The sequence below is a fragment of the Lepidochelys olivacea genome (assembly GCF_965140295.1).
Source record: "Lepidochelys olivacea isolate rLepOli2 genome assembly, chromosome: 7".
Classification (NCBI taxonomy): domain Eukaryota; kingdom Metazoa; phylum Chordata; order Testudines; family Cheloniidae; genus Lepidochelys; species Lepidochelys olivacea.
The window spans coordinates 23982343-23990219 of record NC_140417.1 but is presented as its reverse complement, the minus strand read 5'-3'; the positions used below and the strand labels follow the sequence as shown (position 1 = coordinate 23990219).

Below are 7877 nucleotides of genomic sequence, written 5' to 3'. Positions count from 1 at the left end.
GGCTCCTTAGACCTTTGACAATAGTCCATGGCTATAAAGACTTCACAATACATCAGAGACTCCTTACAAACCAGAGTCCAGTACAGCTTTTGGCTCCCACCAAATCTATTTGTAAGAATTGGCCAAAAATGAGGAGAGGAAAACAAACCTACCCAGAGTTCAGGATCCTCACCAGCTGGAAGACAGAGATGCAGCAAACAGCCTCCAGGTGCAAAATGGCTCCTTTAGGGTTGCAGCTGTCTGTCACTGCCAAATTTAAAGGTCCAGCCACAGAAAGGAATGCCAGGGTGGGGAGGGAATTGTATAAGAAGACAGCCCTGGCCTGGGAGAAGGGTAGTAAGGACGGGTAGGTGCCAAGGAAGCTGGGTTTGCAGAAGGACTGTGTACATCACTATCTCTCAGAGCTGGAAAAGCCCTGGCCTCAGTGTGGGAAAGTTCCCAGAACTGTATTCTCCAAGGCATCTCCTCCTTGAAATAATTTAAGCAACAGAGTTTCCACCATTTCCCTTAGCCACGGAGTCCAGCAGGTCTTAGCAGTAGGAACTTTTCCCTGATAGCTTTGACATTTCCCTTTGACCAGTTTGATCCCATTCTCCTAATTCCCAACTCAGCAATTCCTTTCCCCCTAGGAGTTCACATGCCCCACTGTAAGTGCCATTTAAAGCTGACTGGCCTTGTTTTTGTCTTTGCCTTCTTGAACAAGTTCTTCTGATTGGTCTTCTTATTGGTCAGAATACACTATGTGCCCCAGGAGATGCCGCTGGTCACCCCACTGTACCATCCCCGGTGGTACTTCCCATGGAGGTTGGCTGCTAGACAGGAGTCGAACCACCAGCTGGCCCCACAGTATGCACTGCAGTTGCCTATGCGGGTAGTTGTCGTTGTTGCTGTCCCTGGTGATGAAACACTTGTGGTCATGGTTGTAGCTGCGACTGTAGCTCAGGGTGTTGCTGGCCTTGCTTTGGCATTCCCAGACCATCAGCTGGTACTTGTTGGCCTTGCTGGCCCCCCTGAACTTGTGGTAGGTGGCATGGCACTGGATGCCAAACCAGTCCTCCAGCTCCATACACAGGGCATGCTGACCCAGCAGGGTCAGGCTGTGCCGTTGCTTGTTGCCCAGCCAGGACTCACCCTGCCAGCTACCAAATCCCAGCCTGTACTCTTGCCAGGTGCGGGTAAAGTCCAGGGAGCCATCCTGCTGGCACTGGAACACAGTCCAGCCATCTCCATCGGTCACCATGTCACAGTACGCCTGCAGTGGGAGGGGATGGCAGGTTACGCAGCAGCAGCAGGAGCCTAACACCTTCCTATCACAGTCAGGGAGGGAAGCACTTCCTCTGGGATTGCTATCCCTCCACAGAGGCCCCAGGACACAGTGAGATCCCCTTCACGCTAAGGCTGGCAGAAGGCAGCTCACTTCCCTGAGTACTGCTCCTAACCTGGGTTCACTCTCTCCACAGAGCAGGCTGCATCCCCAAACTCCCTCCCTCAGGAACAGACCTCACGGCTGCCTCAGTGCTGCTCCCAGTCTGGGAAGCTCGGCACTCTGGAGGGCAAAGCTGCCAGGTGTCCCGGTGTAGGCCTCGTGTAATGAAATGCGATTGAACACGAAGTGTGAGATGCCACAAAGACAGAGCAGAGGCTGCAGGATTCCAGCTCAGGACAAACGACCAAATGCTCCCACAAGAAGAGGTGGGGAGGGCTGAGAGTATGGAGCATCCCTGTGCACAGGATCCATCCTGTGCCCTGTGAGCCTGGTGATTTTGGGCACCTGGCACGGCCTGGGTGCGTGGCACTATCGCAATAATCCAGTGAGACCCAGCCCAGCCCAGCAGCTGGTGCTCTTACCTCGAAAGGATGCTGGAGTGGGATGGGCTGGATGGTGCAGATCCCACTGCCCTGGGTCCTTTGCTTGTGGGTCTCAGCACAGTCCTGAGGGAATGTCTGCTCTAACTTCTTAGAGGAGTCCAGTAGGAGCAGCCAACATAGAGACCAATAACTCACAAGGCCTTGCAGTGAAAAGGCTACAGTGTTTGATGCGTTACCTTTTTGGCAAAGCCCTTTCATGTTTCTATGGGGATCCTGTGAGGAACTGGGGGTGGGGGAGGTCTGGAAACATGGCTCTATCATGTCTCTGTTCAGCCATGGTGCCAGGGAGCAGAAAGGGACACAGAGCCCCCAGAGCCAGCAGGGAGGCACAGTTGGAGCCGCTCTGCAGGCGCTGGGGGCAGCCACACATGACTGAATGATGTGGGAGTAACACCACAAGAGGAACCTTAGGGAGATTTCCTCCCTACAGCCCCTCCCCCTTAGCGAGTTCTGCAGTAAATGGTGATGAGGCCCACAGGGCTCTGCAAAAGTTAACTAATTTACCCTCACACACCCTGAGATGCACAAAAATATTATCACCCCCACTTTATAAATGGGAAACTGGCACGGAGAGGGGAAGTGACTTGCCTAAGGTTGCGAAGGGAGGCAGTGTCAAAGCTGAGAGTGGAACCCACAAGTTCCTGGTTTCAGTTTTGCGCTCAGATCACCAGACCTGGCCTCTGCTCTGCTCAATTCAGACTGAAGCCATAGGGGTAGTTTCTGGGTTTAAGTGCTCTCAGATCTGACATGTGCTGTGAGGAGGTCACTCACTCCACTCAACACAAGGTGGAGGGACAAAGCGGCTGGCCCTATATTTACCCAGAGGTGTTGGTGGCTCCTCAGCCTTGCGTTCTCTTCCTAAATCTGCAAAAGCAGCAGCCATTGGACTCATCTACTTTACTGTAAAACCCCACTGTTCATACCCCTCGGTTCTTTCTCCCCTCCCCTCTCTCCTGGCTTGTGAAAGCTCCTAAGTTCCCTCCTGGCCACTTCAGTGACTGAGCTATTCCAGTTCTAGGAGCAAGCCCAGCTCTGTTGATGCACCTCAGTCCTGAACGGCAGCCCTCTTCGCTATTCTGGTCCTGGGACCCCCCACAGCTCTGCCAATGCACCTTGATTCCAGTCCACAGTATCCCCAGCTCTTCCAGCTCATGGCCTGCTCCTTCAGAGACACTAAGAGTTGGGTCACACAGGTTTTCTACTGTGGACAAGTGGGGACTAGGACAAGCCTCTCCAAACTCAGTTTAATTTATAGCCTGAATTAGTATTTGCCCTGGTGTCACTATACCCATTGATTCTCCTCTCACCCTGACTGGACTGGGTGCATGGAGTATCCAGGGAAGGAGATTGTCTTCTATGCCCAGACTAAAGTCTCCATGAACTGCTAGGCCCATTGGTTTTGCAATGGGGAGTTGAAATATCTTCTGGGGGATAAAAGGGAAGGTTTACATAGCAACGTCTCTGGCTGTATCTCTCCACCTTGCCCAGGAAAGAAAGGTTTCAGTAACGCTAATTAATATGATACACTTTATCCCAAAGGACTGTACACACACAGGAATAATTTAATCCACCACTAAAATGCAGCCACCTCTGGAGTGTAGTGAGACAGCTGATAAACAGCACACAGGAACACTGCACAGTGGTTTAGGGCAGGAAGCAGAGGATGTCATAGCTAACTGGTATTATGGGGGGTAGTTTAGGTAGGCAGTGTAGTTCCCAGAGTCTCCGTGGGGCTTACTTTGCACATCATCTCCTTACCTTGGGCTCCCACCTGCCCCATCCCTTTCAGTGCCAACTGTGGCTGTTCCTTTGTCTCCAGTGTCTTGCGGTGTCTGCTTGCTGAAACCAAGAGCCACTGAGTGAGGGCCGAGTAGGGAGAAATCCCTCAACATCAGCAACCGAAGCTCCAGCGGAGCTGCACGGGCTGAGGGAATGTGTCCAAGTGCAGCTCAGCGCCCGGCTGGGCTTTGACCAACCATCGGCAAAGTTGGTTTGTGACAGTTTTTCCCTATTAAAGCAAATGGTGTGCCAGCACGGGCCTGCGGGGGCAGCTGCTGGGGGCTCCTGCAGAAGTACGCAGGGGAAGCAGCAGCAGCTGTATGCTTTCCAGCTGGGTACCCTCAGCTGGATGGGCCTCTGCAATGTGGAGCTAGAGTTCACCCTCTGACCATGATCCATGCCCCCCTTGGCCTCCCCTGGGGCTGCCAATGAATGCCAACTGGGATGGTGGTTTGGGGGGTATGGACTCCTGCCCATTACTGGACTGCAACACACACCCCCAACTCGCTTCACATGAAGCATTAAGGGCCAGATTTTCAAGAACTCCACTCCCATTTAGGCACCTAATGAAGTGACCAGATTTTCAGAAGTGCTCAGCATCCATCTGCTCCCATTATTTGCAAGGGGGCAGATGAAGTGGGAGGTGGCGGTTGGGGGAAACCTCCATTGTGCTCAATGGGGATGGGGTGATGAACACTTCTAAAAATCTGGCTACACGTGTGTTGTGCTTGCCATTTAAAACCAGCCGTTAGTGGAAATCTTCTGAGAACTTGGCATGGTATAAGTACCTAGTAAGAGGTTCATTTTCCATACCCGAGAGCAGATGTAACCAAACTATACACAAGGGCTGGTCACATTTAACTAGCTTAATACGGGCAAATGGCAACTACTCATCTTTAGTGAAAAGGTGCAGGCTGCAGAGATGACATACATCCCAGCATGCTGTGTTCCAGCTGGAGCTGAAGGAAATGGACAGCGTTCGTTGTATGAAGAACCTGGCATCTTTTAGTGGTTCGTATTTTTGATTTGTGCATTTTAAGCATGTGTCACAGGAAAAGCTATCCCCAGCACCAAACCAGTCTGATGACTTACAGTCATCATTTACATGCAGAGTGAAGAGGTGTCTGTGTAATATACATAGAGAGTGATTGCAAATCTGTGTCTAGAGAGAGACAGACACATCTGCCTCCACAAAGAATCTGAGAAATGACTCATGGTGAAAAAGCCCTAGTAGGTCCCAGGGGCCAATGCAGAATCCTCTGTGGTACATTTTTCAGGCTCACAAGTAGTCTAGTTTGAAATGTCTCCAGGGAAGGAGCTTCCACCACTTCCCTTGCAAGACCATTTTACAACCTAGTAGATTTTGCCAGTAGGTCATTTCCCCCATATTCAACCGAAATTTTCCTTTGCTGAGTTGCAGCCCATTTCCTGCTAGGTATAACTTTGTGGCCCATCCTAAACAATTCCTCTTCATCCTCGAGTTTCAAGCCTTCAAATACCAGCTGTCAGTTATGTTCCACTCCCTGCCCTGGTTGTCACTTAGCCAACCAGTCATACTCAGCTCATTTAATCTTTCCTCACAAGTGACCCTGTCCAGCCCCAGAATCCTTCCTGGAACCCCTTAAAACTCCTCTCTGACACATTTGAGCTTCTTGAAAATGTATTTGTGACCAGCACTGGCAGTAGGTGCCATGCATTTCCAGATACCTGGCTGACAAGAGACTACTTCTATTCTAAATGCTTTCTTCTGGGTTTACCAGCATTTGCTCAGAATAATTCCTGAAGTAAAAGTCTAGTTCCTCCTGGGCAGCTAGTTCATTGCTCATAGCACCATCTTGCCTTTATCCTCTTCCCCTCTGTCCCTCTCTCTCTCTGTCTCTTCTTTGCTCTGGGTTAATAAAAAGTGAGGATGTCTGCTGAGAAGGGCAGTGTGTGGAGTACTGAGCTGAGGAAATGCAGAACAGTGGGGAGATTGTGCTAGGGGCTTAGAGAGAGAGAGAATTATTCCCTTTACATAATCAGAAAACTTGATAGCTATAAATGTCAGTAGTGAAACTCTCAGACATTTGTCTTCATGAAGGCGTCTGACCACCTGGAATTCTTCCAGGGACATGAAGTGATGGGATGTCAGGACATCAAAGGCAAGAGGAGTGCAAAATGTCATGCAAAAAAAAAAATTAAAAAAGAGTGGGAAGGGGGAGTGAAGGGAAAAATTAAGATGGAGAAAGAAAGGCAGGCCGAAAGTGAACACAGATAATAGGAGAGGGTCAGTAGGTCTGCCTGGCCCAGTGCCTCCTGATCAGACTGCCTTTGGATGCTGAAGGAGTCTGAAGTCCCAATAGCTTCTGCTCTGATTGTACTCCTGTTGTTCAGAGACTAATACTGGCTTTACCCAAACAAAACCAATGAGGTTTTGTAGAATCAGACCCAAAAGTGCCCGTATCTTTGCTCTCCCAGCACTGGCTGAATGGAACAGAAGCTCAGTCATACCACTAGCTGTTATTTGCACAAGAGCAGCTAACTAATGGGGAAGTGGAGAGCCCAAATGCACTCACCTTGGAGAGACATCTTTGGGACAGAATCGCTGTAGGACAGCTTGCAGCTAGACAGAATCCCCAGTAGCAGGACCACCAAGGAATCGAGTCTCTCCTCCAGGCAGCTCAGGTTGAGCCTGCTCGCCTCCTGCAGCCTTGAGGCCATGGACACCACGCTGGCTTCCACCAAGTTAAGCCAGTCCATCGGGTTCCTAGCCCTGGACAAGCTTGGTTTGCTTCTGGACCTGTCTGAATTCCATCTGCTGCTCCCCTGGGACATCCTGTACTTCTTCCGGGGCTGGCTGCTCATCAAGCACAAGCTAGTAGAGCCTACAGCTCCCCAGTCCATCACTTCTGGGCAAGAAGGAGGATGGCCACCAGAGATTGCAAGAATGAGGGGTGTTCTTTCCTTTGGCTGCACTCGGGGCTGCCTGAGCTCAGTCTGCCTGGCTCTAGAAACAGCAGCAGGAGGAAGACCAGCTGTTTGCACTTGCTAGAGGGGAAAGAGATTTCCATTCTGCTACTTCTGCTGCTGCCTCCAGAAACACACAACCTGCAAGACTGGGGTGGGAGCTGCAACAGGGGTCCTTCTGTCTCTGCTTGTCTGCACACAAACTGTTGTGGGCTGGGAATTCCACTTACAGGCTGCTCAAAGAAATTGCATGAAGAGGCTGAGAGGAGTTGGGAGGCATCCACCAGGGGAATTGCAGAGTGGCAGAAGGAAAGGGGGAGGGATAGGAAGGGCTTAGATAAAGGAGCACTTGAGACCCTCCAGCAGATTAGCATCTCACAGGCAATTAGAGCCAAGCCCCAGTGGGCTGCTATGATTAGTGCTTCTCTCGTGCAGACTTTGCTACCAGAAGGGCTTGACTTGAAAGGGCTGTAATTTGCCTCAGTGGTAAAGAAAAACAGAAGGCATCCAAACGCAAGAGCCATGGCCTGAGTGCGAGGAGCTGTGATCTCTCAGTGAACTCTGGCCCCAACCTCAGCACAGGCACCCACGCCACCAGGAGCAAGGCTTCCATCCCACCGGCCCTGCAGCCATCACTCCCACTCCATCCCATGTGGAGCAAAGCCGCCTTTCCCATGTCAGCGGCTGCTTCTGTCCTGTGAAGCGAACGGGCTGCTGCTTCTGTGCCAGCCGCTGCTTCTGTCTAGTGCATATCAGGGATACCCCCATGCCAGCTGCTGCTCCCATTCCTTGCAGAGCGCAGCTGCCATTCCCATGCCTACCACGGTGATGCTTGTGGCTTCTGCGCACATGCCCAAACTTGCCCTTTATCCTACATGCCCAAAGCAACCTCCTTCCCCCCACTGAACTCAGCTGCTGGCTCCAAGCTGAATGTGGTCACCTCCATGCCTAGGTCATGCCACAGTGTGGGGGGATGGACTAGGTGACCTCTTGAGGTCCCTTCCCACCCAACATTGCGATGGTTTTATGTCCCCATCATCCTTGGGCCAAGAGCATCTCCAGCAATGGCTGGTGTCCGGCAGGCTCAGGGCTGGGAGGCTGACATCAGGAGCCATCTTCATCCAGCTCTGAAACCAGTCTGAGATCAAAAGACTGCAAACTCTTTGGGGACAGGAACTCTCTTTTCACTACGTATCTGAGCAGCACCCAACCCAGTGGGCCCTGGAAATCTCACTCAGTCAAAGAAATAATAACTCAAACACAGTCACCACAACTGGGGGTGG

General features: G+C 51.4%; 1 pseudogene across 1 annotated transcript; it reads right to left on the bottom strand.

Moving 5' to 3' along the window:
• Window positions 1-738: 738 nt before the first annotated feature.
• On the bottom strand, window positions 739-6387 carry LOC311524211 (fibroleukin-like; annotated as a pseudogene). Its single transcript has 4 exons — window positions 6204-6387; window positions 3608-3708; window positions 1849-1956; window positions 739-1252 (listed from the first exon to the last, which is right to left on the bottom strand). The product of its transcript is annotated as a fibroleukin-like (transcript).
• Between the last annotated feature and the right edge of the window lie 1490 nt (window positions 6388-7877).